Source organism: Balaenoptera physalus (genome assembly GCF_965194825.1).
Source record: "Balaenoptera physalus genome assembly, chromosome: 1".
Lineage (NCBI taxonomy): Eukaryota > Metazoa > Chordata > Mammalia > Artiodactyla > Balaenopteridae > Balaenoptera > Balaenoptera physalus.
This window is the reverse complement of record NC_138882.1, coordinates 144960170-144987149: the sequence shown is the minus strand read 5'-3', so window position 1 is coordinate 144987149 and position 26980 is coordinate 144960170. Positions and strand designations below refer to the sequence as shown.

Genomic DNA, 26980 nt, shown 5'->3' with positions numbered 1-26980 from the left:
GGAGCCACCTTTTCTATAGGGTGGCAATTTTTAAAAAATTGAAGTATAGTTGATTTATAATGTTGTGTTAGTTTCAGGTGTACAGAAAAGTGATTCTGTTATACATAGATATATCTATTTTTTCTATTTCTTTCAGATTCTTTACCCTTATAGCTTATTACAAAATATTGAGTGTAGTCCCCTGTGCTATACAATAGGTCCTTGTTGGTTATCTATTTTGTATATAGTAGTGTCCTTTTGTTAGTCCCAAACTCCTAATTTATCTCCCCTTTTCCCCTTTGGTAACCATAACTTTATTTTCTATGTCTCTGGGTCTATTTCTGTTTTGTATATAAGTTCATTTGTATCATTTTTTTAGATTCCACATATCAGTGATATCATATGATATTTGTCTTTTTCTTTCTGACTTGCTTCACTTAGTACGATAATCTCTAGGTCCATCCATGTTGTTGCAAATGGCATTAGTTCATTCTTTTTTATGGCTGAGTAATATTCCATTGTATATATGTGCCACATCTTCTTTATCGATTCATCTGTCAATGGACATTTAGGTTGCTTCCACATCTTGGCTATTGTAAATAGTGCTGCAATGAACATTGGGGTACCTGTATCTTTTTGAATTATAGCTTTGTCTGGATATCTGTCCAGCAGTGGGATTGCTGGATCATATGGTAGCTCTATTTTTAGTTTTTTAAGGAACCTCTATACTGCTCTCCATAGTGGCTGTACCAATTTACATTCCTACCAAGAGTGTCGGAGGGTTCCTTTTTCTCTACACCCTCTCCAGCATTTGTTACTAGTAGACTTTTTGGTGACGGCCATTCTGACCAGTGTGAGGTGATACCTGATTTTAGTTTTGATTTGCATTCTCTAAAAATTATCAATGTTGAGCATCTTTTCATGTGACTTTTGGCCATCTGTGTATCTTCTTTGGAGAAATGTCTATTTAGATCTGGCCATTTTTTGATTAGTTTTTTTTTTTATATATTGAGCTATATGAGCTGTTTGTACTCTTTGGAGATTATTCCCTTGTCGGTCGCATCATTTGCAAATATTTCCTCCCATTCTGTATGTTGTCTTTACATTTTGTCTATGGTTTCCTCTGCTGTGCAAAACATAAATTTACTTAGGTCCCATTTGTTTTTTTTGTTTTTGTTTCCATTACTCTAGGAGAAAGATCCAAAAAGATATTGCTGTGATTTATGTTAAAGAGTGTTCTGCCTATGTTTTCCTCTATAGGGCACTTCTAAGGTTTTCCACTAGAATGTCCTTCCATGGCATAGGGACTTGGTCAATCTTGTTCATCAACGTATGCTCAGCATCTAGAAGAATGTCTGGCACACAGTAGGTACTTAATAATTATTTAATGACATGAAATCTAAACATCTTAGGTTGGCATTCAATGCCTTTCACGATGGGCCTTAGTCTCATTTATCATCACCTCTGGCCTTGTGAATCCTGTCAGGTTATGGGATGAAAAAGAATTGGAATGAGTTGTCAGTATCAGATCTTCAAAGACAGAGCTGCAACCGAAGATAGTTTGAAGATCAATGTGCTAGAAAAAGGCAGGACAAAATTTTAGCTGTCTGGCAGGAATGATATTAAGTGTTTGTTATAGGGCTACACTAAGAGAAATGTCAGTGCTGGGTCAGTGCAGTTACGTCCATTTGGAGTCTTTTAGGATTAGGAAGTAAAGGAGAAGATTAAGTATAGGTTATATTTGGGATGTAGGAAGTGGCACATTAATTTCCTTTGACATTGGTTGTGGGCAACATCGCTTTTATTAAAGGCCCAGGCTTGGCTCCAGTAGACTATTAATGCATCTTAAAGGCTCTCTGTGTTTGGCCCTAGAAATGCCACCGTCACATCACATGGCACTTCTTGCCATTACATGACCACTATACACATTCATACTACCTTTGCTTTGCTCCTGTCATTTCTTCTTTCTAGAAAAAAACTCTCTCCCCCATACCTGCTTTCCTGACTTCCTGGCTGGGTGAAGTCTTCCTTTCTTATCCTTTATGATTCAGATAAATTAGTAATGTTTTCTGAATATTTTTCTGGTCCCCTCCAGGCAAAAATTTCTCCCTTCTGTTTTTCAAACCTTTCATGTCTGGCACCCTTATAAGGTGCTATCATATTCTATAACAATTTCTATTTATGTGTCTGTTCCCTATATATAATGGACCCTTTTTATAAATAGAAAACATACCTTTGATCCCTAACATTTTTTTATTGAAGTATTGATTTACAATATTGTATTAGTTCCAGGTGTATAGTGATTCAATAATGTTATAGATTATACTCCATGTAAAGTAATTGTAAAATAATGGCTATATTTTCCTGTGCTGTACAACATATCCTTGTTGCTTATTTATTTTGTACATTGTAGTTTCTATATCTTAATCCCCTACCCTTATCTTGCCCCTCCCCACCTTCCCTCTCCCAGTGGTAACCACCAGTTTGTTCTCTATATCTGTGAGTCTGATTCTGTTTAGTTATATACCGTTGTTTTATTTTTTAGATTCCACATATAAGTGATAACACACTGTATTTGTCTTTCTCTGTCTAACTTATTTCACTAAGCATAATACCCACTAGGTCCATCCATGTTACAAATGGCAGAATTTCATTGTTTTTATGGCTGAGTAATATTCCATTGTGTGTATGCGCCATGTCTTCTTTATCCATTCATCCATTGATGGACACTTAAGTTGCTTCCATATTTTGGCAATTATAAATAATGCTTCTATGAACATTGGGTTGCACAAACCTTTTCAAAATAGTGTTTTGTTTTCTTCGGATATATACCCAGGAGCAGAATTGCTGGATCATATGGTAGTTCCATTTTTACTTTTTTGAGGACGGGCAATACTGTTTTCCATAGTGGCTGTACCAATTTACATTTCCACTGACAGTGTACAAGGTTCCCTTTGCTCCACGTCCTCACCAACATTTGTTATTTGTAGACATTTTGATGATGGCCATTCTTCCCAGAGTGAGGTTATAACTTATTGTGGCTTTGATTTGCATTTCCCTGATGACTAGTGATATTGAGCATCTTTTCATGTGCCTATTGGCCATCTATATGTTGTCTTTGGAAAAATGTCTATCCAAGTCTTCTGCCCATTTTTTAATCAGGTTGTTTTTGATATCGAGTTATATGAACTGTTAATATATTTGGTTATTAATCCCTCATCAGTCATATCATTTGTAAATATTTTCTCCCATTCAGCAGGTTGTCTTTTTGTTTTGTTGATGGTTTCCTTTGCTGTGCAAAAGCTTTTAAGTTTAATTAGGTCCAATTTGTTTACGTTTGCTTCTGTTTCTTTTGACTTAGGAGGGTGATACAAAATAACATTGCTACAATTTATGTTAACGAGTGTTCTGCCTATGTTCTCTTCTAGGAGTTTTATGGTTTCACGTCTTACATTTAGGTCTTTAATCAATTTTGAGTTTATTTTTGAACATGATGTAAGGAAATGTTCTAATCTCATTCTTTGACATGTAGCTGCCCAGTATCCCAAGCACCACTAATTGAAGAGACTGTCTTTTCTCCATATATTCTCTGTATATTCTTGCCTCCTTTGTCATAGATTAATTGACCATAGGTGTGAGGGTTTATTTCTGGGCTCTCTATCCTGTTCCATTGATCTAGGTTTCTGTTTTTTCTTTTGCTAGTGTCATGCTGTTTTGATTACTGTAGCTTTATAATATGGTCTGAAGCCAGGGAAGATGATAATTAGAACCTTGTTCTTTTTTCAAGATTGCTTTGTTTATTTGGCCTTTTTGTGGTTCCATATAAATTTTAGAATTATCTGTTCTGGTTCTGTGAAAAATTTCATGGCTATTTTGATAGGGATTGCATGAAGTCTATAGATTGCTTTGGATAGTGTGGACATTTTAACAATATTCTTCCAATCCATGAACGCAAGATATCTTTCCATTTCCTTGTATCATCAATTTCCTCATCAATGTTTCATAGTTTTCAGAGTATAGGTCTTTTCACATCCTTGGTTAAGTTTATTACTAGATAGTTTACCCTTTTTGATGCAATTTTAAACAGGATTGTTTTCTTGCATTCTATTTCTATAGTTCATTTTTAGTGTATAGAAAAGCAACAGAGTTCTGTATATTTATCTTGTATCTTGCACCTTTACTGAATTTATTTATTTGTTCTAAAAGTTTTATGGGGGGACTTTAGGGTGTACATATATGTGTATATATGTATATATAAAATCATGTCATCTGCAAATAGTGGCAGTTTTACTTCTTCCCTTCAAATTTGGTTCTCTTTTATTTGTTGTCCAATTGCTCTGGTTAGGACTTCCAATACTATGTTAAATAGAAGTGGCAAGAGTGTTCATTCTCATCTTGTACCTGATTTTAGAGGAAAGACTTTCAGCTTCTCACTGTTGGTATGATGTTAACTCTAGGTTTGTCAAAGATGAACTATATTGAGATATCTTCCCAACATTGAGAGTTTTTATCATCAGTGAATGTTGAATTTTGTCAAATGCTTTTTCTGCATTGATTTTGATGATTATCTGATATTTTTTAGTTCAATTCCATTTATTAATAATCATTTCTCACTATATATTATAATAAAAGACAATTGCCAATCAGAGCTTCTCATGAGCAGGAAAGAAGCAACATCACACCAATTTATTAAGAATTCAACTGAAAACAAAATAAATTTAAATTCTGGTTAGCTTGTGCATTGTGATCTTAGAGAACACATATTTTATTCTACTTTTAAATGTTACTGAAAATAGCTTACATAGGGGAGCAAAATTTGACACCCCAAAATGTGTCTCTTTGACATGAGGATTAATTTAGGCTGATTATTATTTTTTATTAATTTTTATTAGAATGTAGTTGCTTTACTATGTTGTGTTAGTTTCTACTGTACAGCAAAGTGAATCAGCTATAGGTATACATATATCTCCTCTTCTTTGGATTGCCTTCCTACTTACATCACGTCACCACAGAGCATTGAGTAGAGTTCCCTGTGCTACACAATAGGTTCTCATTAGTTATCTATTTTGTACATAGTATCATTAGTGTATACATGTCAATCTCAATCCCCCAATTCATCCCGCCCCCCCCTTTCCTCCTTGGTACCCATATGTTTGTTTGCTACATCTGTGTCTCTTTCTGCTTTGCAAATAAGATCATCTATACCATTTTTCTAAATAGATGCCACATATGTGCATTAAAATACAATATTTGTTTTTCTCTTTCTGACTTACTCTGTATGACAGTCTCTAGGTCCATCCACATCTCTACAAATGACCCAATTTTGTTCCTTTTTATGGCTGGGTAATATTCCATTGTGTATATGTACATCTTCTTTATCCATTCCTCTGGATGGACATTTAGATTGCTTCCATGTCCTGGCTATGGGATGTAGCAAAAGCAGTTCTAAGAGGGAAGCTTATAGCAATACAATCCTACCTCAAGAAATGAAAAAAATCTCAAATAAACAACCTAATCTTCCACCTAAAGCAACTTGAGAAAGAAGAACAAGCAAAACCCAAAGTTAGTAGAAGGAAAGGAATGATAAAGATCAGAGCAGAAATAAATGAAATAGAAATGAAGAAAACAATAGTAAAGATCAATAAATCTAAAAGCTGGTTCTTTGAGAAGATAAACAAAATTGATAAACCTTTAGTCAGACTCATCAAGAAAAAAAGGGAGAGGGCCCAAATCAATAAAATCAGAAATTTAAAAGAAGAAGTTACATCTGACATCACAGAAATACAAAGGATCATAAGAGACTACGACAAGCAACTATATGCCAATAAAATTGACAACCTGGAAGAAATGGACAAATTCTTAGAAAAGTAAACCTTCCAAGACTGAACCAGGAAGAAACAGAAAATATGAACAGACCAATCACAAGTAATGAAATTGAAACTGTGATTAAAAACCTTCCAACAAAAAAAGTCCAGGACCAGAAGGCTTCACAGGCAAGTTATGTCAAACATTTAGAGAAGAGCTAACACCTATCTTTCTCAAACTCTTCCAAAAAATTTCAGAGGGTGGAACACTCCCAAACTCATTCTACGAGGCCACCATCACCCTGATACCAAAACCAGACAAAGATACGACAAAAAAAAAAAAAGAAAATTACAGGCCAATATCGCTGATGAACATAGATGAAAAAGTCCCCAACAAAATGTTAGCAAACCGAATCCAACAACACAATAACAGGATCATACACCATGATCAAGTGGGATTTATCCTAGGGATGCAAGGATTCTTCAATATATGCAAATCAATCAATACGATACACCATATTAACAAACTGAAGATAAAAATCATGTGATCATCTCAATAGATGCAGAAAAACTTTCAACAAAATTCAACACCCATTTATGATAAAAGCTCTCCAGAAAGTGGGCATAGAGGGATTATCTGATTTTTTAAATCCTTTTGTTAATGTGATGCTTCACATTGATTTGAAGATATTGAACCATCTTTGTATCCCTGGAATAAATCCCACTTGATCATGGTGTATGATCCTTTTTATATATTGTTGAATTTGGGTTGTTTAATATTTTGTTGAGGATTTTTGCATGTATATTCAGGAGAGATATTGGTCTGTAAATGCTTTTTTGTAGTATCTTTGGTTTTGGTATCAGGGTAATGGTGGCCTTGTAGAATGAATTTGAGAGTACTTCATCATCTTCAATTTTTTTGGAATAGTTTGAGAAGGATAGGTATTAGCTCTTCTTTGTTTGGTAGAATTCCCCTATGAAGCCATCCAGTCCTGGAGTTTTGTTTGTTGAAAGTTTTTTTTTAATTATAAATTTAATTTCACTATTAGTCAGCAGTATCTTCAGATTGTCTATTTCTTCCTGATTCAGTTTTGGCAGGATTTATGTTTCTAGAAATTTGTTCATTTCTTCCAAGTTGTCCAATTTGTTGGTATATAACTGTAGTATTACAATTGTTTTGTATCTCTGTGATATTGATTTTTATTTCTCCTCTTTCATTTCTTATTTTGAGTCTTTTTTTCTTGATGAGCCTGGTTAAAAGTTTATCAATTTTGCTTATCTTTTCAAAAAATCAGCTCTTGGTTTCATTATCTTTTCTATTGTCTTTTATTTCTATTTTATTTAGTTCTTCTTCAACCTTTATTTCCTTCTTTGTGCTGACTTTGGACTTTGTTTTTTTCTTTTTCTAATTCTTTTTGATGGTATGTTAGTTTTTTTGTTTTTTGGATTTTTCTTGTTTCTTGAGGTAAGTCTATACCACTATAAACTTCCCTCTTAGAACTGCTTTTGCTGTATCCCATAGAGTTTTGGCAAGTTGTGTTTCCATTTTCATTTATCTTGAGGTATTTCCTGATTTCCTTTGATTTCTTCATCGACCCACTGGTTTTATAGTACCATGTTGTTTGTCTCTACATATTTGTGCTTTTCCCATTTTTCTTCCTGTAATTGATATCTAATTTCATACATTTGTGGTAAAAAAAAAAAATGCTTTACATACTTTCTATCCTCTTAAACTTGAGACTTGTTTTGTGGCCTAACATGTGATTGATCCTGGAGAAAATTCAATATGCATCAAAAAGAATGTGTATTCTTTCATTTTTGGTGGAATGTCCTGTAGATGACTAAGTCCAACTGGTCTAATGTGTCATTTAAGACCACTGTTAGCTTATTGGTTTTTTTCTATCTGGATGATCTGCCCATTGATGCAAGTGGGCTGTTAAGGCTCCCTACTGTTGTTGTATTACTGTCACTTTCTCCCTTTATGTTTGTTAATATTTGTTTTATATAAATAGGTGCTACTGTATTAGGTACATATGAATATGATATGAATATTTCTACCCCTGCTTTCTTATCACTTTGATTTGCATGAAATACTTTTTTCCCAGCCCCTCACTTTCAGTCTATGTATGTCTTTAGCTATGAAGTGAGTCTCTTGTAAGCAAAATATAGTTGGGTCTTGTGCTTTTTATCTCATCAGCCAAATTATGTCTTTTAAATGGAGCATTTAGTCCATTGACATTTAAAGTGATTATTTATAGGTATGTACTTTTTGCCATTTTGTTGCTTATTTTCATGTTTTGTAGTTCTATTTTAGATTCTTACCTTGTGGTTTTATGATTTTCTTAGTGATATGTTTGTGTTCCTTTCTCTCTACTTTGTGTATCTATTGTAGGTTTTTGATTTGTAGTTACCATGGGGTTCCTATATGTCGACCTATAACTATATCTACTTGTTTTTTTTTTAATTAATTAATTATTTATTTATTTATTTATTTATTTTTGGCTGTGTTGGGTCTTCGTTTCTGTGCGGGGGCTTTCTCTAGTTGTGGTGAGCGGGGGCCACTCTTCATCACGGTGCACAGGCCTCTCACTATCGCAGCCTCTCTTGTTGTGGAGCACAGGCTCCAGACGCGCAGGCTCAGTAGTTGTGGCTCACGGGCCTAGTTGCTCCGTGGCATGTGGGATCTTCCCAGACCAGGGCTCAAACCCGTGTCCCCTGCATTGGCAGGCAGATTCTCAACCACTGCGCCACCAGGGAAGCCCTATCTACTTGTTTTTAACTGGTAGTCATTTAAGTTCAAACACAATCTAAATGATATACATTTTTTGCTCCTTTCCCCAACATTTTGTGTTTTTAATGTAAGATAACATCTTCATGTTTATCCCTTTAATGATTATTGCAGTTATAGTTAATTTTACTATTACATCTTTTCATCTTTGTACTAGCTTAAGTGGTTCTTTTCATCTTTGTACTAGCTTAGGTGGTTGATCCTCAGCCTTTACTGTATATTTGCCTTTACTTGTGGGATTTCCCCTTTTCTATACATATTTACTTCTTGCTGTAGCCTTTTCTTTTCCCCTTACAGGAGACACTTTAACATTTCTTTTAGGGTACTTTTAATATTGATTAACTCTTTTAGTTTTTGCTTATCTGAGAAGTTCTTTATTTCTCTTTCAATTTAAAATGATAATCTTGCTAGGTAGAATATCCTAGGTTGCAGGTTTCTCCCTTTTAGCACTTTGAATATATCATGCCACCCTCTTCTGACCTGTGAAGTTTCCACAGAAAAATCAGCTGATAGCCTTATGGGATTCCCTTAAATATGACTCTTTGATTTTTCTCTTGCTGCCATAAGAATGTTTTTAACTTTTGCCATTTTAATTATGATATGTCTTGTTGTGGATCTGTTTAGGCTCATCTTGTTTGGGATCCTCTGTGCTTTCTGTAAATGTATATCTGTTTCCTTCTTCAGATTTGGGTAGTTTTCAACCATAATTAAAACAAATACATTTTTTACCCCCTTCTCTCTCTCTTCTCCTTTGGGGACTCCTATAATGTAAATGTTGGTATGCTTGATGTTGTACCAGATGTCCCTTAACCTGTTCTCATTTTTTTGTTGATTTTTCTTTTTGCTATTGTGATTGGGTGATTTCCATTATTCTGTCTTCCAGATCACTTATGCATTCTTCTGTGGCACCTAGTCCTCTATTAATTGCTTCTAACGTGTTTTTCATTTCAGTTATTGTATTCTTCAGTTCTGACTGGTTCCTTTTTATATTTTCTAGTTCCTTGTTAAAATTCTCACTGTGTTTACCTATTCTTTACCCTAATGCAGTTAGCATCCTTATTAGTAATGCTTTGAAATATTTATCTGGTAAATTATTTCTGATTCATTAGTTATTTTTTCAGGGGTTTTCTTGTTCTTTCAATTTTCTTATTCTTGTCCTCTGTCTTCTCATTTTGCTTAACTTTCTCTATGAAATTAGGTGAAACATTTAACTATTCCACTCTTTAAGAGGTATCCTAGTGTGGAAGCATCCTGTATGCCCAGTGGCTTTGGTGAGAGAGCTGGATCTGACATGAGCATGAGTCACATCTTTCTCTAGTGTGCGCTGGCAGCTGCTATCTTGGTAGCAGGTGTGGGGCTGGAGATGGAGGGCCAGAGCTAGATATGAGCTGGGGCTTTTCTTCTGCTCAATGGCCAGCACCATCCTACTGGGGATGTGGTTAGGTCCCAAGTTTCCAGAAAAGAATTCCTGAGATTTATGTCTGAGCTAACTCTGTTCCATTTAAGTGTGTGTTCTCCCAGCATCAGCACCCTTACCCCAGATGGGAGCAGTGCTAGAGCAAGAGGGGCTTGTGTGGGTGCTTGGCATGGGTTAGTGTATGGACTGTGTTGGCCATAATCACAGTCAGAGACTTGGACCACTTCTAATGTGCTGCCTTCATAAGCATCTGTTGTGGCTGCTCCCACCCTGCTCTGGATTTGAGCTACCCTTGTCCCTCAAAATTGAGCCTTCCCCTCAGCCATATTGGCCTGCTATGGCTGTATGGAGCTGTGTCGTGAAGCAAGTGGGATCAAAGAGGGTACTTGGCTCAGTCTGGGGCACATGCCAGGGTGGTCTCAGGAAACTGACCACCATCCCTTTCTGTTTCAATCTGCTTTCAAACCAGCCAAGGGGACTTTTCTTCCTGGTGCCAGACCCCAGGGCTGAGGCACCTAATATGTGGCTTGATACTTCACTCCCCAGGGAGGATCTCCACCCATGTGATCCCCTCCTCTTCTGCGACCCCTCCCAGGGACACAGATCCCACCTGATCCCTTCTTTCCCTTCTTAACTGATTCTGTGTGGATCTTACTTACAGCCTTGGTTGTATAGGAGTCTTTCTTCCAGTCTCCAGTTAGTTTTCAGTGAGAATTGTTTTGCAGGTAGATGTGTTTTGCATGTAGATGTGTTTTTTTGGGGGAGGTGAGTTCCACTTCCTCATACTCTGCCATCTTGATCCTACCCCCATATATTCCCTCATATTTTTAATTATCTGAGTCTCTAGGGCCTCTTATAGTGTTAGTCATGTAAATCAATAAGTATTTTCTAATGAGTTGCTTGAGTGAGTGAATGTTATATAATCACAAAGTTTCCAATTCAAGCATTGTGGGGTCTGTGACATTGATGGCTACTCTTGTCTTAAAATTTATTTCATGCCTGTCTTGGAGCCTAACAATTTATTTCCTAGCAAAAATTGAATGAGAGGATACAAGGAACATAGTGAGAGATTTCTGGTTTTGTTTAACTTGCATAACCTGAATAAGTAATCCACAGAACAAATCCAAAAAGGCCAAAACTCCGTAAAAAAAAAAAAAAAAAATCAACTGCAATAGTATTTAGAAAAATGTAAATTAAATGAATCATGGAATGTGCTTCTCACTCATTAAATAGGCAAACATTTTTTTTAAAGTTATAATAACCTGTGCCTGTGGGGATGCAGAGAAAAAAAATCACTGATATATTACTGACAGAAATTTTGAATGCAATTTAATAATAGCTATTATAATAAAATATATACATACCCTTTGACCTAGTAGTCCTACTCCTGAAAATCTATTCCATAGAGAAAAGTTTGTGAGGATATATATACTGAATGGTCTTTAAAGCATTAGCTGTAGATTAAAACACACTGGTTGAAAATAGTGTCCAGCAATAGTGGTTGGTAAATGTTAAGTGAGAAATGCAGGATGAAGGGAACAGTGTGTAGCGTGACCTTTATTTTAGAAAAAACAAAAACAAATATAAAATTACTGCTTGCTTAGGACTCCTGCTTGAGTATAGAGAAAGATATGGAAAGATATAGATTCCAGGTGATCTGTTTTCTAGGGTTCGGGGAAGTGGTATGAACTGAGGAAGGATAAGGATAAAAGAGATGGCAAGAGACCACAAAGGAATAATTGGCATTAGAACATTCTAGTTTTTCTATTTATCTATCTATGATATTGTGAAAGTAGGTAAAAGCAAGTTCTAGAAAGTGACATGGAAAAAAATAACATTGATTTGAAAATAGAATGGAGCTATGGGTACTTTCTTCTAGCATTTTTGTCATTTTGATATCCATAAAATATATTGAAACAAAATATGCAACAAAGTTATTCTGAAGAAAACTGTTGACATAGTTATAAAAATCCCCTTTAGTATATTTTTTTTTTTGGAAAATCAAAGCAAAGGAGGGAAATATACACACACACAGACACATTCATTGTATTAGGAAGTATGAACTCCATCTAACAACACCATGACACACAGAAAGGTGTCCTTAATTTGGCTACTATTCTGCTCCTGCACCTCTCTACACCAACTCCCTACACTGATCCTAGGAGCAATATCTCCTCAGATCCTCTAGGTTGTAAGCTCATTGAAGACAAACACTTTGTCTCTTCATGTCTGTAATCATCACACCTGTCAATGTAGGTATTCAATAAATCCATGATGAATTATATTGAAAGGAAAGGAATGGAACTGAATGAATACCATTTGAGGAATCTACATAGGAAACGTATTTCTGAAAAACAAAATTGGGAGACATGGACCAACATATGTCAAGCAGCATTTACTGCTTGACAATGAAAATGAATGCATTAAATTTGCATTTTCTATTAGGAGTAGAACTAGAATATCTAAAATGTTTATAAATAAAGATGGCCTTGATGAATGCAGTTGCACTGAGTCAGTTACAAAAAGACTATTGCATTCTAGAAATGCAAAACAGTAACAGACTTTCAATAAAACAACAGTGTCCAAAGTCACAACATATAATTGACCTACGTATAATCTGTTCTTTGATATAAAACCTAGATGTAATTCACTTTCATTTAATTCAGTTTTTCCAGAATTGTGAAATGCTCTCTAGACCTGTTTTTCTCCTACTTTAAAGAGAAAGTGTGTGATTTGTTCTACTGCTGTCTCTCTACCATCGCCGCCCCCAGCACTGTGCCACCTAGCCCGTTCTCTCAGCTGGCAAGCACAGGCCCCAGATGCCAACAGTGAAAGATATTTTATCTGCTGCATCTGGTTCCTTAGCAGATTCGACAGGCCTCTGTGCTGGCAGCCTCAGAAATGCCTTTGGGCTTGTCACATGGTGAAAACTCCCAACTGGCTGTCTGAACTGCCAACCGTGCTTCGGCTCACTGGAGAGAAGGGGGAAATAGCACGTCTTGTCTACCTACTGATAACCTCTTGTGTAAGTGATCAATGGCTTCTGATCTGAAAAATAATCCTAAAGGGCAGCCCCAACTTGGGTTAAGTTTCATCCTCTTGATACAAACTTGTTAAGTAGTACATAACTGAGTTTTGTTTCCTTAGCCAGAGAGGAAATCCCCAGCAATTTGGACTTCAGCATGTCTATTCCGAAACTAAATTCAGAAAGCATCAGCATTTTAGAATTGGAAGGAAAATTAAGAGTCAGCTAATCCACCCCCTTAATTTATCTGATGAAGAACTCGGGCTCTGAAAACGTAAGGGATTTGGCCAAGGTACCAAGCAGGACAAAGGAAAAGATTGATCCTGGGTGAATGCTGGGGGTGGGGAAGTATGAAAGCAAGTGAAAGCACGAAGTTTGCTTCTAAGTGGCAGAGTGGAGAAAAGCCTTGGAGATGGTGTGGCATGGTGTGGCAGAGAAGTAAGTCCAGCAGACAGGGAGCTCCAATTCCTGTGCTAACTCTGACACTGCTTAAGGTCACATAGCTTGGATGTGGCAAGTTATCTAACCTCTTTTAGGCCCAAGTTCCTTCATCTGGAAGAAAAATGAGTTAATCACAGATTCTAACTTGTTTGATTATTTTGAGGATTAAATGAGATAATGTGCAATGTATCTGACAAGGATTAGGCATATGTTCACTTTTTTTCAATAAATTTTTATTGAGAGTTTATCATGCATTGGATACTATGCTAAACACTTGATAAATAGTGATTATTATTAATGTAGTTGATGAAACCAGTAAATGAGGACAGGTGTGTAAAACTAGGACAAGAGAGTGAATCTTCTGAGCAGTTTCCTATTAAGATGCATGCAGGCAGCAACAGCATCCTCACACAGGCATTCACATCCACTGCCGCGCTGCTCCAATTCCCTCAGCTGCAGTGAGCTCTGGTTTCCAGCAGGGGACATCCACGGCCCAGACAAGGGAAACCCGGGCCAGCTCAGCCTTAGAGATGATGAATGAAAATGATAAAGCACAGAGACAAGCCTGAGACTGGCTTGTTATGATATTCATTCCATAAAGACAAGAGTTCTGGAAGGGATGAACCCCACAAGTTTCTTGAGCACTGAGCTTACAGGAATGTCAGTGAATTTCAACTTCTCTTAATCCTTTATTTACAAGTTTAGGCCCTGAGAAAGACTTTTGTTTAGGTTAATAGGGAATAATTCTCTTTTGCCCTGGGCAGAGCAAGAGAGCTAGGTTTTGATGACTCTAACTCACACAAGGTCATTTTGGGAAAACACATCCTGAGAAGTACTATAGGGCTTGGGATATGTATTGGCTGGTGTCTGGACCCTAGAGTTTGTTTATCATCTATTCAGGAACCAGAGAGGTAATGACTAGAAGGTAAATGTATTTTGGGTTAGCTGTATGTTAGTAGTTAACAACCAGCTCTCTGAGAAAAACAATGTGTGCCTGTGTGTGTATGTAAAGTTTATTATACATTTTACTGATATACAGGATGTATGTCACATAATTTACATAAAATATAGAAGAATCTTTATTGTAAATGCCATATAGACAACTGATTCTCATAGAATATTTTAGTTGATTTTTGCTGAACTCTTGTATCCACAGTCAACCTATTTTTGCAATTCAATCATGATTTGACAAAATCAGACTGCAAATATATGCTTGATTTCTATCTACAAAGAAGTCACTCACCTCGTTGAAGAATGAGTGTGGTGATGACATGAATGTTGGTTTGGATATTTTCATTTACGTTAATGTAACGGAGAACAAAAATGAAACAACAAAGACATATGTTGAAACTTCATATGTTTATTAATGGCATGATCTAAATCTTTGCTAAATCCTCTAATAGTATTTGAATACCAGAAAAATTTCCTCAATTATTTGTGTTTACAGTACTATAGAAACTGCACACTTTTGAGTTTAATCTTCCTTATTAACCTGTCAATTCAAGTCTAGAAAAATCAACAAAACAACAAATCAAGGCTTGATTTATAGCATTTGCCATTTCCATGGTGTAAATACTCCCACCATACACTTCAAGCTATCAAGGTGGTGTCACTGAACAGAGTTGAAAAGAGATACACAGTAGTCACCATTATATAGTGTTTCTGCCATACAGTTATAATAGACATAAATAATCTAAGCACAGATAATAATAAAATGTATTAAAATAATTAGGAAAATGAATTTTAAGTGTTAAACTTTTTTATTCATAAAATCCAGAGAATATCTGTCTTGCATAATCTTTGTTTTAAAATGAGTCGACACTGCATAGTATTTAGCATATAGTTGCACTTAATAAATAATTATAAAGGAAAGAGAAACCTAGAGCCAGAGAGGCATTTTGAAAAATACTGTATCTAAAATGTTTTTTTAAAATTACTGAACAATTATATGAAAAACACCATGCTAAAATCTTTACGTGGATTAAATCATATAATTCTCACAATAATTATAAAGCATATGTATGTATGTATTATTTCCCCGAGATGAGAATCTCTGTCTAACAGATGAGAATGCAAGGCTCAGAGAAAGAAAGTGAGTTGTTCAGGTTCACGCAGCAAAAAAATGTTAGGGCTGGAAAAAGAAAACAGCGTTGACTTTAACGATTATGCAACAAAGCAGTGGCAATAACAAAATGTCAGTCTGAAAAAAAGCAATGGAAAGAATGGAAAGAATTAGTCTGGGAAGAACCTTGAACTTGAAAGTGAAATCTAGCCTTGGCTCTGCTCTGTGAATTTGAACAAATCATTCCACTTCCCAAAATTTTCTGTATAACAGAGGCTGTGAAACGTACCCCATTCCATTGTAAAGCTGGAACTTCCCTGGATGTCCAGTGGTTAAGACTTCACCTTCCAATGCAGAGGGTGTGGGTTCGATCCCTGGTTGGGGAACTAAGATCCCACATGCCTCGCAGCCAAAAAACCAAAACATAAAACAGAAACAATATCGTAACAAAATTCAATAAAGACTTTAAAAATGGTCCACATCAAAAGAAATCTTTAAAAAATAAAAAAAAGTAAATAAAGCTGGGACATAGAGGAAGAATGTGCCATCTTCTTTAGCAACCCAATCTGGCTTTGCCAAAGTCTGGCTTCCAGAAATATCAAAGTTGGAATCAACCACTGTGTCCAAACCTTGCTCACCCCATCCTACTACCCTTTGTCCTTGTACTCTTCATCCCAGCAGATTTTAACAGATTAGAGCAAAAAGGATGAAGAGGCTAAATTCTCTGTTCAGTTTAAAGATCTATAGTCAAGGTGTAAGATCAAGAAATTTGGTCCATTTCTCTTGACTATCTGAAGGTTCCACAATAAGGGAAACACATGGACAGGAGTCAAGTCTGCAGAGGGAAAATGTTGAGTCTTTGGGAACGAATATCCTATGGTTGCTGGTGCTGGAGAGCAGCACAAAACCATGTGAAGGCTTTCTGGAATACCCTTTTCTCTTTGAGAAAGTACTGTGCATCACTTAGAAGATAACTGAATCTTCTCAATGTGGTCAGATGTGGGTGGTCTGCTTACAGTATCTAGATCATCAACCATTGTTTGGCAACATTTCAACCTCCCAATCTGTTCATCCACCGAGACAACCTTCTTCACCCATTTCCAATGGTCCAGAGCACTTGTAAATCTCTGTAATCTAATGTGGGGCCCCGGGCATAGAAGGATGACCCTTGCCAGGGCCAAGTAGGACTAGACAAGAGCAACTTGAGCTCTGTTAGGAGCCCAGATGTTTGTGGAACACATCTCCCACCCTTAGCCTAGCCCACCTCCACCTCTCATCTAGCACTCTATCCACTGATACCATGTGTATCCCTTCAGAGGTCTTTACTCCCATATGCTCTCTGGACATGCCTTTATCACACACTTCTTACTTTATGTGCTTTCCTCGCTGATAGACTGTGAACTACTTCAGAGAATTGTCTGTGTCTTAATTCACATTGTAACAGTAGAACTCAGCACAGAAACTGAAATATAGAAGGTGTTAAAATTATTTATAGAATAAATGAATAAATGCTGTGTGGCAGACATATAATCAGCTATTCCACTTCTGGTTATTTATCCAAAGGAAATAAACACTAACTCAAAAATATATATGCACCCCCCATGTTCACTGAAGCATTATTTACAATAGCCAATACATAGAAGCAACTTAAATATCCATCAATGGATGGATGGATAAAAAAGTGATACATTGCATATAGTGGAATATTATTCGGCCATAAAGAAGTAAAACTTGCCATTTGCAATAATGTGAATGGACCTTGAGGCATTATGCTAAGTGAAATAAGTCATACAGAGAAGGACAAACACTGTATGATCTCACTTACAGGGGGAATTTAAAAAACAAACAAACAAAAACTGAGTTCATAGATACAGAGAAAAGGTTGATGGTTACCAGATGCAGGAGGTGGCAGGGGGTGTGGGGGTTGAAATGGGTGAAGGTGGTCAAAATGTACAAAGTTCCAGTTATAAGTCATGAGGATATAAAATGTACAGCATAGTGACTATAGTTAATAATACTACATTGTATATCTGCTGCTAAGAAAGTAGATCTTAAAAGTTCTCATCATTAGAAAAATTTGTAACTGCATGGTGATGGATGTGTAACTAGACTTGTGGTTATTTCACAATATATACAAATATCATTATGTTGTACACTGAAACTAATATACTAATTTTATATGTCAATTATACATTAACAAAAAACTTTATAGGGTAGTAATTATTAGTGTACTTTTAACAAATGAGGAAGTTGAAGCCTAGAGAAGATGTGAATTGCTCAAGAGTGGCTAGTTACAGAGTAGAGTTCTCTGTGCTATACAGTAGGTCCTTATTAGGTATCTATTTTATATATAGTAGTGTGTATATGTCAATCTCAATCTCCCAGTTGATCCCTCCCCCCTTCCCCTCTGGTAACCATAGATCGTTTTCTACATCTGTAACTCTATTTCTTTTTTGTAAAGAATCTAAAAAGAGTGGATGTATGTATATGTATAACTGATTCACTTTGCTGTACAGCAGAAAGTAACACAACTTGTAAATCAACTATACTCCAATAAAAAATTTTAAAAAGAGTGGCTAGATAGACTTGAAGAATGTCCCAAACCCCAAGTATGATTCCCATTTTAATACCCATATTTCTACACTCTGATAACTTGATAAGTCGATGTTGGTTAAATTGCTCGAATATTATTATTTTTACTTAAAATTTTCTCAACACTGAAGTATGACAGGATTAACTTTTTAATGTTTAGGCTGAACCTCAGAAGTTTAGATAAGAATTCCAGAAACCAGTTGGAGAAAGCTACTCAGAGAAAAGGGATAAAAGATTTCAGTAGGATTTTTACTCTTTGTGCCAAAAGTATGTATGAGTTGTTAAAGGATGGGTGGGGTGGAGGTAGGTAGGCAGGACTTGTGTGTACCTTGGTTTTTCAGGAAAAGAAAGTATGGGTTGTGGTGGTTGGTGCTTCCATTCTTCTTACCCTGTGAAGAAATATTTTAAGACAAAACGCTCTAGTTATAGGCCTTGATGCTCATTCAACAAACAGGCTTCTCCATTCCAATTTTAAATTACTTCGTGTCTATTGTGAATTGAGGCTCACATTCCTGTATCTACAGATGTACTTAAGAGTTCATTTACCATGTATTTATGTTTCTAAAAATACTGACATTTACATTCTTCTGGAGAGAATAAGAGCTACGTTAAATTACTTCCAAGGATGAGTCCATGGAAAAGAAGGATTTCCAAAAATTTTTTGCATCTCAATATTTGTAACCATGGCAGGTAACTCTCTTTATTTGTCAAGACTCTAACCGAAGGGCCTGTATAGCAGAAAGCAGCATTAGAATTTGTCTAATACTTAGAGATACACTGCATATCCCAAGTTAGTCAACTATAGTATGACTTTGACCATGATGTTTCCATACATTGAGCCAAAAAATTCATATTTGGATGAAAATGATAATAGTAGCTAACATTTATTGAGTGGCTATTTGATCTTGGCATTATGGTAGCCATTCTACATTTCATTTAATCCCCATCCCAAGCCTATGAAGTGAAAACTATTTTCACAGTTTTATAGGTGAAGAAACTGAAATTTAAAGAGCTTAAGCCACGTACTCAAAGTCACACAGTGCTCCAAAGCTGGGCCCTGTCCTCAGGCTTCTCTGGCTGCATATCTTCTGTATTCTTACCACATTTTAGTAGCAGACTAAAAAGTCCGACTTCAGACTCTAGGCAATATGTTGAAGTGTATTGAAGAGGGCATCCACAGTCACTGAAACAGGAAACCTGGAAGTAACTATCTGCATGGCTTAGAAAATTACATCAATTATTTGAGTCTTAATTTTCTTACATTTAGAAAGCTTAATGATGTACATCTCACAACACTGAAGGATTAAATGAGAAAGTGGGTAAATGTCTAACATATAGTTTTCCATAATATATAATTTCCTTTTATGATCTAAGTTCCTAATACTACATTCTGGCATATTTCTTTTGTTTCTGTTCTAACTAGAGCTAGAGAACACTGTTCAGGAGCTAAGACCACTCTCCCTACAGCCCCTTCTCTCCACCTCTTGCTTGCTCTTTGGTGTGTACACCACACACACACACACACACACACACACACACACACACACACACACACAGAGGTCTCTGTGATCTAGTACCAGAGCCTTCACATACCCTTTTTTCTTACCTGTGTATACAGTTGCATAATTTCTTTAGGGAAGAAATGCTGTGGATCATTTTGATTGTAGGAAAATAAGCTCCAGGACAATGATCCAGAAAGTAGAGTTATGAGGGTAGGGAAAAAACTGCTCTCATCAATAAACTAAGAAGAATTTGCTGGTAGTCAGATGAGGAAGGGAAAGAGGAAAAGATGAAGGGGCTAAGAAGTGACATGAAAAATAAAAATGTTAAAGTGATGAAGAAAGCCAAAGTTTTAGAGGCAGAAACCTGAGGATGAAATATAGCCATTCAGAAATTCTCAGTGTTGGGTAGGGCTCAGGGACTAAAAATAGAGAGATCTTCTTCCAATTCCAGTTGAGGGAGTACACCAAACATTGGTTTCCATCTTAAAACTTACCCCCTTGAGATTAAATATAAAAGTCCAAAAAGGAACAAAGGAAAACAGAACAAAGTATTTCAATACATTTCTGAAAGGAGAAAAATTGAGAGAAGTTTGGTGAATACAGAAAATGGAGATGTTGCTGCCTAGAATATAGTACTCTGGGCTACAAACGAAGTGTGTAGCTAGATTGGTCATGTGATCACCAATCATATTTCTGCTTTTAGCATATTGGAAGGTTTTGTTTCTCTTTCATTGGTGATTAAATTTGGGTCATTGACTGGGTTCGTAGCAAGAGAATGTGGGCAGAAGTAATGTTTGCTTTGCAGCCTGGCCCTGATGTGCCCTGAGCAATCCTCCATGGACTCTTGCTTTCCCACTGTCTGCGTACAGAAATTTCTCCAGAGGATTCAGAGGATTGCTAATTGTACAATAGCAAAGAAAACCCATGTGTTACCCAGGCCTTCCAGTTTAAACATCAGTAAGCAACCAAGGACCAAAAGATAAGAATCAGTGACATGAAAAAGGCCAATCAGAATGAGTAATGTGCTAATTAACATTAAGTAAATGTAAAGAAGATTATACTGATTCATCATTGACTTAACAAATATTTAATGAACATCTGCTATGTGCCACGATTTTCCAGATGGTGAGATTGGTGAAAAAAGACAAGGTGCCTGTCCTCACGGAGTCTCATTTTCAATAGGCCATGTAAAAAAAAAACACACACACACACACATAAAAATCAATAAATGTAATTTTCCATAGAAGTAAATTCTCTGTAAAAAACAAAACAAAACAAAAAGCAGGTAATGATTCAGAGATCCATTGAAAGAGGGCTATGTGTAATCAGGGAAAGTGTTATTGATTAGGTGATTATAAATTTGAAAGTGTAATTATGAGAAGGGGCCAGTCATGCAAAATCCTGGGACACTGTATGTGGGAGAAAGGTCAAATATATGGAATATAAAAAAAAAAAAAAAGTTTCTGATGAACCTAGGGGCAGGACAGGAATAAAGACACAGATGTAGAGAATGGACTTGAGGACACAGGGAGGGGGAAGGGTAAGCTGGGACGAAGTGAGAGAGTAGCATTGACATATACACACTACAAAATGTAAAATAGATAGCTAGTGGGAAGCAGCTGCATAGCACAGGGAAATCAGCTCCGTGCTTTGTGACCACCTAGAGGGGTGGGATAGGGAGGGTGGGAGGGAGATGCAAGAGGGAGGGGATATGGGTATATATGTATATGTATAGCTGATTCACTTTGTTATACAGCAGAAACTAACACAACATTGTAAAGCAATTATACGCCAATAAAGATGCTAAGAAAAATAGTGCAAAGTTCATGGAGCAAGGAAGAACTTGGAATGTTCAAGAAACAGAAGATCACTTTAGTTGGAGCATAATAAGAGAGCATGGGTTGGAAGAACTCATTTTGGGGCATTCCTCAAAGACCCCCAACATAATATATATCTTGTTTTATTAGAGCACATTAAATAAAATCAGCAATTGGTTCCTGATTTACTTTCAGGAAATCTTGGCTCCATGACTGGGGAATAGTCCTCAATAAAATATCTTGTTTAACTTACCCAATTTACAGATGAAGAAACAGAGGTCCAGAAAGGGGTGAGGAATTATGTATGATCATCCAGCCTGTTAGAAGCAGAATGAAGTAGAAATCCTTCAGCTCTGTTTCCTAAACCTGGATAATTATGATTTGAAAAACTAGATAAAAAGCCAGATACATCAATCCCACTCTAGGAGATGCCAATTTAGAAGATGTGGCATGATGTCCAGGAATCTATATTTTAAAAAGAGATTCAGGTGGTTCTTAAGAACTGTGAAGACACAGTGGAGAGACCCATGAGCTTGCCCTCAAAACCTAGATTCTCATTCCTATTCCTCCACTGGCAAAGAGTGTGACAGCATTTCTAAGCCTGTGCTTCTTAATCTTAGTACTGGGGATAATGCCAGCGTAGCCTGTCTTCTGGTATTTATGGAAGAACCATTGCCCCCAACTCTCTCCTGATTTTGATAAAGGGAGAGTTTAGTAAATAATAGCTATAATCATGATAAATGCTTATATACAGGACATAAAGAGCTTTCACTTTGATCCTCATTGTCTTTCTTATTATTGGGATGAACAAAGCTGACTCAGTTCCCAATGTAAACCCAGGTTCTTCTCTCTTCTGTCTCTCTATTTTCTATTCCCTATTACCTTTCTACCATTTTTTATTGCGTCTCTTCATAAGACTTTATCAGCTATTTATTTATTTATTTATTTATTTATTTTTATTTTTATTTTTTTAACATCTTTATTGAAGTATAATTGCTTCACAATGGTGTGTTAGTTTCTGCTTTACAACAAAGTGAATCCGCTATACATATACATATATCCCCATATCTCCTCCCTCCCGCATCTCCCTCCCTCCCACCCTCCCCATCCCACCCCCCCAGGTGGTCACAAAGCACCGAGCTGATCTCCCTGTGCTATGTGGCTGCTTCCCACTAGCTATCTATTTTACATTTGGTAGTGTATATATGTCCATGACACTCTCTCACCCTGTCACATCTCAACTCTCCCCCTCCCCATATCCTCAAGTCCATTCTCTAGTAGGTCTGTGTCTTTATTCCCGTCTTGCCACTAGGTTCTTCATGACCTTTTTTTTTTTCTTAGATTCCATATATATGTGTTAGCATACTGTATTTGTTTTTTCTCTTTCTGACTAACTTCACTCTGTATGACAGACTCTAACTCCATCCACCTCATTACAAATACCTCCATTTCATTTCTTTTTATGGCTGAGTAATATTCCATTGTATATATTTGCCACATCTTCCTTATCCATTCATCCGATTATGGACACTTAGGTTGCTTCCATGTCCTGGCTATTGTAAATAGAGCTGCAATGAAAATTTTGGTATATGACTCTTTTTGAATTATGGTTTTCTCAGGGTATATGCCCAGTAGTGGGATTGCTGGGTCGTATGGTAGTTCTATTTTTAGTTTTTTAAGGAACCTCCATACTGTTCTCCATAGTGGCTGTATCAATTTACATTCCCACCAACAGTGCAAGAGGGTTCCCTTTTCTCCACACCCTCTCCAGCATTTATTGTTTCTAGATTTTTTGATGATGGCCATTCTGACCAGTGTGAGATGATACCTCATTGTAGTTTTGATTTGCATTTCTCTAATGATTAATGATGTTGAGCATTCTTTCATGTGTCTGTTGGCCATCTGTATATCTTCTTTGGAGAAATGTCTGTTTAGGTCTTCTGCCCATTTTTGGATTGGGTTGTTTGTTTTTTTGTTATTGAGCTGTATGAGCTGCTTGTAAATCTTGGAGATTAATCCTTTGTCAGTTGCTTCATTTGCAAATATTTTCTCCCATTCTGAGGGTTGTCTTTTTGTCTTGTTTATGGTTTCCTTTGCTGTGCAAAAGCTTTTAAGTTTCATTAGGTCCCATTTGTTTATTTGTGTTTTTATTTCCATTTCTCTAGGAGGTGGGTCAAAAAGGATCTTGCTGTGATGTATGTCATAGAGTGTTCTGCCTATGTTTTCCTCTAAGAGTTTGATAGTGCCTGGCTTTACACTTAGGTCTTTAATCCATTTTGAGTTTATTTTTGTGTATGGTGTCAGGGAGTGTTCTAATTTCATACTTTTAAATATATCTGTCCAGTTTTCCCAGCACCACTTATTGAAGAGGCTGTCTTTTCTCCACTGTATATGCTTGCATCCTTTATCAAAGATAAGGTGACCATATGGGCATGGGTTTATCTCTGGGCTTTCTATCCTGTTCCATTGATCTATATTTCTGTTTTTGTGCTAGTACCAAACTCTCTTGATTACTGTAGCTTTGTAATATAGTCTGAAGTCAGGGAGCCTGATTCCTCCAGCTCCATTTTTCGTTCTCAAGATTCCTTTGGCTATTCGGGGTCTTTTGTGTCTCCATACAAATTGTGAAATTTTTTGTTCTAGTTCTGTGAAAAATGCCAGTGGTAGTTTGATAGGGATTGCATTGAATCTGTAGATTGCTTTGGGTAGTATACTCATTTTCACAATGTTGATTCTTCCAATCCAAGAACATGGTATATCTCTCCATCTATTTGTATCATCTTTAATTTCTTTCATCAGTGTCCTATAATTTTCTGCATACAGGTCTTTTGTCTCCTTAGGTAGGTTTATTCCTAGATATTTTATTCTTTTTGTTGCAATCGTAAATGGGAGTGTTTTCTTAATTTCACTTTCAGATTTTTCATCATTAGTATATAGGAATGCAAGAGATTTCTGTGCATTAATTTTGTATCCTGCTACTTTACCAAATTCATTGATTAGCTCTAGTAGTCTTCTGGTAGCAGTTTTAGGATTCTCTATGTATAGTATCATGTCATCTGCAAACAGTGACAGCTTTACTTCTTCTTTTCCGATTTGGATTCCTTTTATTTCTCTTTCTTCTCTGATTGCTGTGGCTAACACTTCCAAAACTATGTTGAATAATAGTGGTGAGAGTGGGCAACCTTGTCTTGTTCCTGATCTTAGTGGAAATGGTTTCAGTTTTTCACCATTGAGGACAACGTTGGCTGTGGGTTTGTCATATATGGCCTTTATTATGTTGAGGAAAGTTCCCTCTATGCCTACCTTCTGCAGGGCTTTTATCATAAATGGGTGTTGAATTTTGTCAAAAGCTTTCTCTGCATCTATTGAGATGATCATATGTTTTTTCTCCTTCAGTTTGTTAATATGATGTATCACGTTGATTGATTTGCGTATATTGAAGAATCCTTGCATTCCTGGGATAAACCCCACTTGATCATGGTGTATGATCCTTTTAATGTGCTGCTGGATTCTGTTTGCTAGTATTTTGTTGAGGATTTTTGCATCTATGTTAATCAGTGATATTGGCCTGTAGTTTTCTTTCTTTGTGACATCTTTGTCTGGTTTTGGTATCAGGGTGATGGTGGCCTCGTAGAATGAGTTTGGGAGTGTTCCTCCCTCTGCAATATTTTGGAAGAGTTTGAGAAGAATAGGTGTTAGCTCTTCTCTAAATGTTTGATAGAATTCACCTGTGAAGCCATCTGGTCCTGGGCTTTTGTTTGTTGGAAGATTTTTAATCACAGTTTCAATTTCAGTGCTTGTGATTGGTCTGTTCATATTTTCTATTTCTTCCTGGTTCAGTCTCGGTAGGTTGTGCACTTCTAAGAATCTGTCCATTTCTTCCAGGTTGTCCATTTTATTGGCATAGAGTTGCTTGTAGTAATCTCTCATGATCGTTTGTATTTCTGCTGTGTCATTGGTTGCTTCTCCTTTTTCATTTCTAATTCTATTGATTTGAGTCTTCTCCCTTTTTCTCTTGATGAGTGTGGCTAATGGTTTATCAATTTTGTTTATCTTCTCGAAGAACCAGCTTTTAGTTTCATTGATTTTTGCTATTGTTTCCTTCATTTCTTTTTCATTTATTTCTGATTTGATCTTTATGATTTCTTTCCTTCTGCTAGCTTTGGGGGTTTTTTGTTCTTCTTTCTCTAATTGCTTTAGGTGCAAGGTTAGGTTGTTTATTCGAGATGTTTCCTGTTTCTTGATGTAGGCTTGTATTGCTATAAACTTCCCTCTTAGCACTGCTTTTGCTGCATCCCATAGGTTTTGGGTCGTCGTGTCTCCATTGTCATTTGTTTCTAGGTATTTTTTGATTTCCCCTTTGATTTCTTCAGTGATCACTTCGTTATTAAGTAGTGTATTGTGTAGCCTCCATGTGTTTGTATTTTTGACAGATCTTTTCCTGTAATTGATATCTAGTTTCATAGCGTTGTGGTCAGAAAAGATACTTGATACAATTTCAATTTTCTTAAATTTACCAAGGCTTGATTTGTGACCCAAGATATGATCTATCCTGGAGAATGTTCCATGAGCACTTGAGAAAAATGTGTATTCTGTTGTTTTTGGGTGGAATGTCCTATAAATATCCATTAAGTCCATATTGTTTAATGTATCATTTAAAGCTTGTGTTTCCTTACTTATTTTCATTTTGGATGATCTGTCCATTGGTGAAAGTGGGGTGTTAAAGTCCCCTACTATGATTGTGTTACTGTCGATTTCCCCTTTTATGGCTGTTAGTATTTGCCTTATGTATTGAGGTGCTCCTATGTTGGGTGCATAAATATTTACAAGTTTATATCTTCTTCTTGGATTGGTCCATTGATCATTATGTAGTGTCCTTCTTTGCCTCTTGTAATAGTCTTTATCTTAAAGTCTATTTTGTCTGATATGAGAATTGCTACTCCAGCTTTCTTTTGATTTCCATTTGCATGGAATATCTTTTTCCATCCCCTCACTTTCAGTCTGTAAGTGTCGCTAGGTCTGAAATGGGTCTCTTGTAGACAGCATATATATGGGTCTGGTTTTTGTATCCATTCAGCCAGCCTGTGTCTTTTGGTGGGAGCATTTAATCCATTTACATTTACATTATCGATATGTATGTTCCTATTCCCATTTTCTTAAATATTTTGGGTTTGTTATTGTAGGTGTTCTCCTTCTCTTGTGTTTCTTGCCTAGAGAAGTTCCTTTAGCATTTGTTGTAAAGCTGGTTTGGTGGTGCTGAGCTCTCTCAGCTTTTGCTTGTCTGTAAAGGTTTTAATTTCTCCATCAAATCTGAATGAGATCCTTGCTGGGTAGAGTAACCTTGGTTGTAGGTTTTTCTCCTTCATGACTTTAAGTATATCCTGCCACTCCCTTCTGGCTTGCAGAGTTTCTGCTGAAAGATCAGCTGTTAACCTTATGGGGATTCCCTTGTGTGTTATTTGTTGTTTTTCCCTTGCTGCTTTTAATATTTTTTCTTTGTATTTAATTTTTGATAGTTTGATTAATATGTGTCTTGGCGTGTTTCTCCTTGGA

At 36.4% G+C, this 26980-nt stretch overlaps 1 long non-coding RNA gene across 1 annotated transcript in view; it reads left to right on the top strand.

Moving 5' to 3' along the window:
* LOC309657156 overlaps nucleotides 1–20891 on the top strand; it is a 129350-nt gene extending 108459 nt beyond the window's left edge. Inside the window, exon 2 of the long non-coding RNA XR_014261674.1 lies at nucleotides 951–20891. This is a non-coding gene — a long non-coding RNA (uncharacterized lncRNA). The remainder of the gene's footprint in view (nucleotides 1–950) is intronic.
* The last annotated feature ends 6089 nt before the right edge of the window (nucleotides 20892–26980 follow it).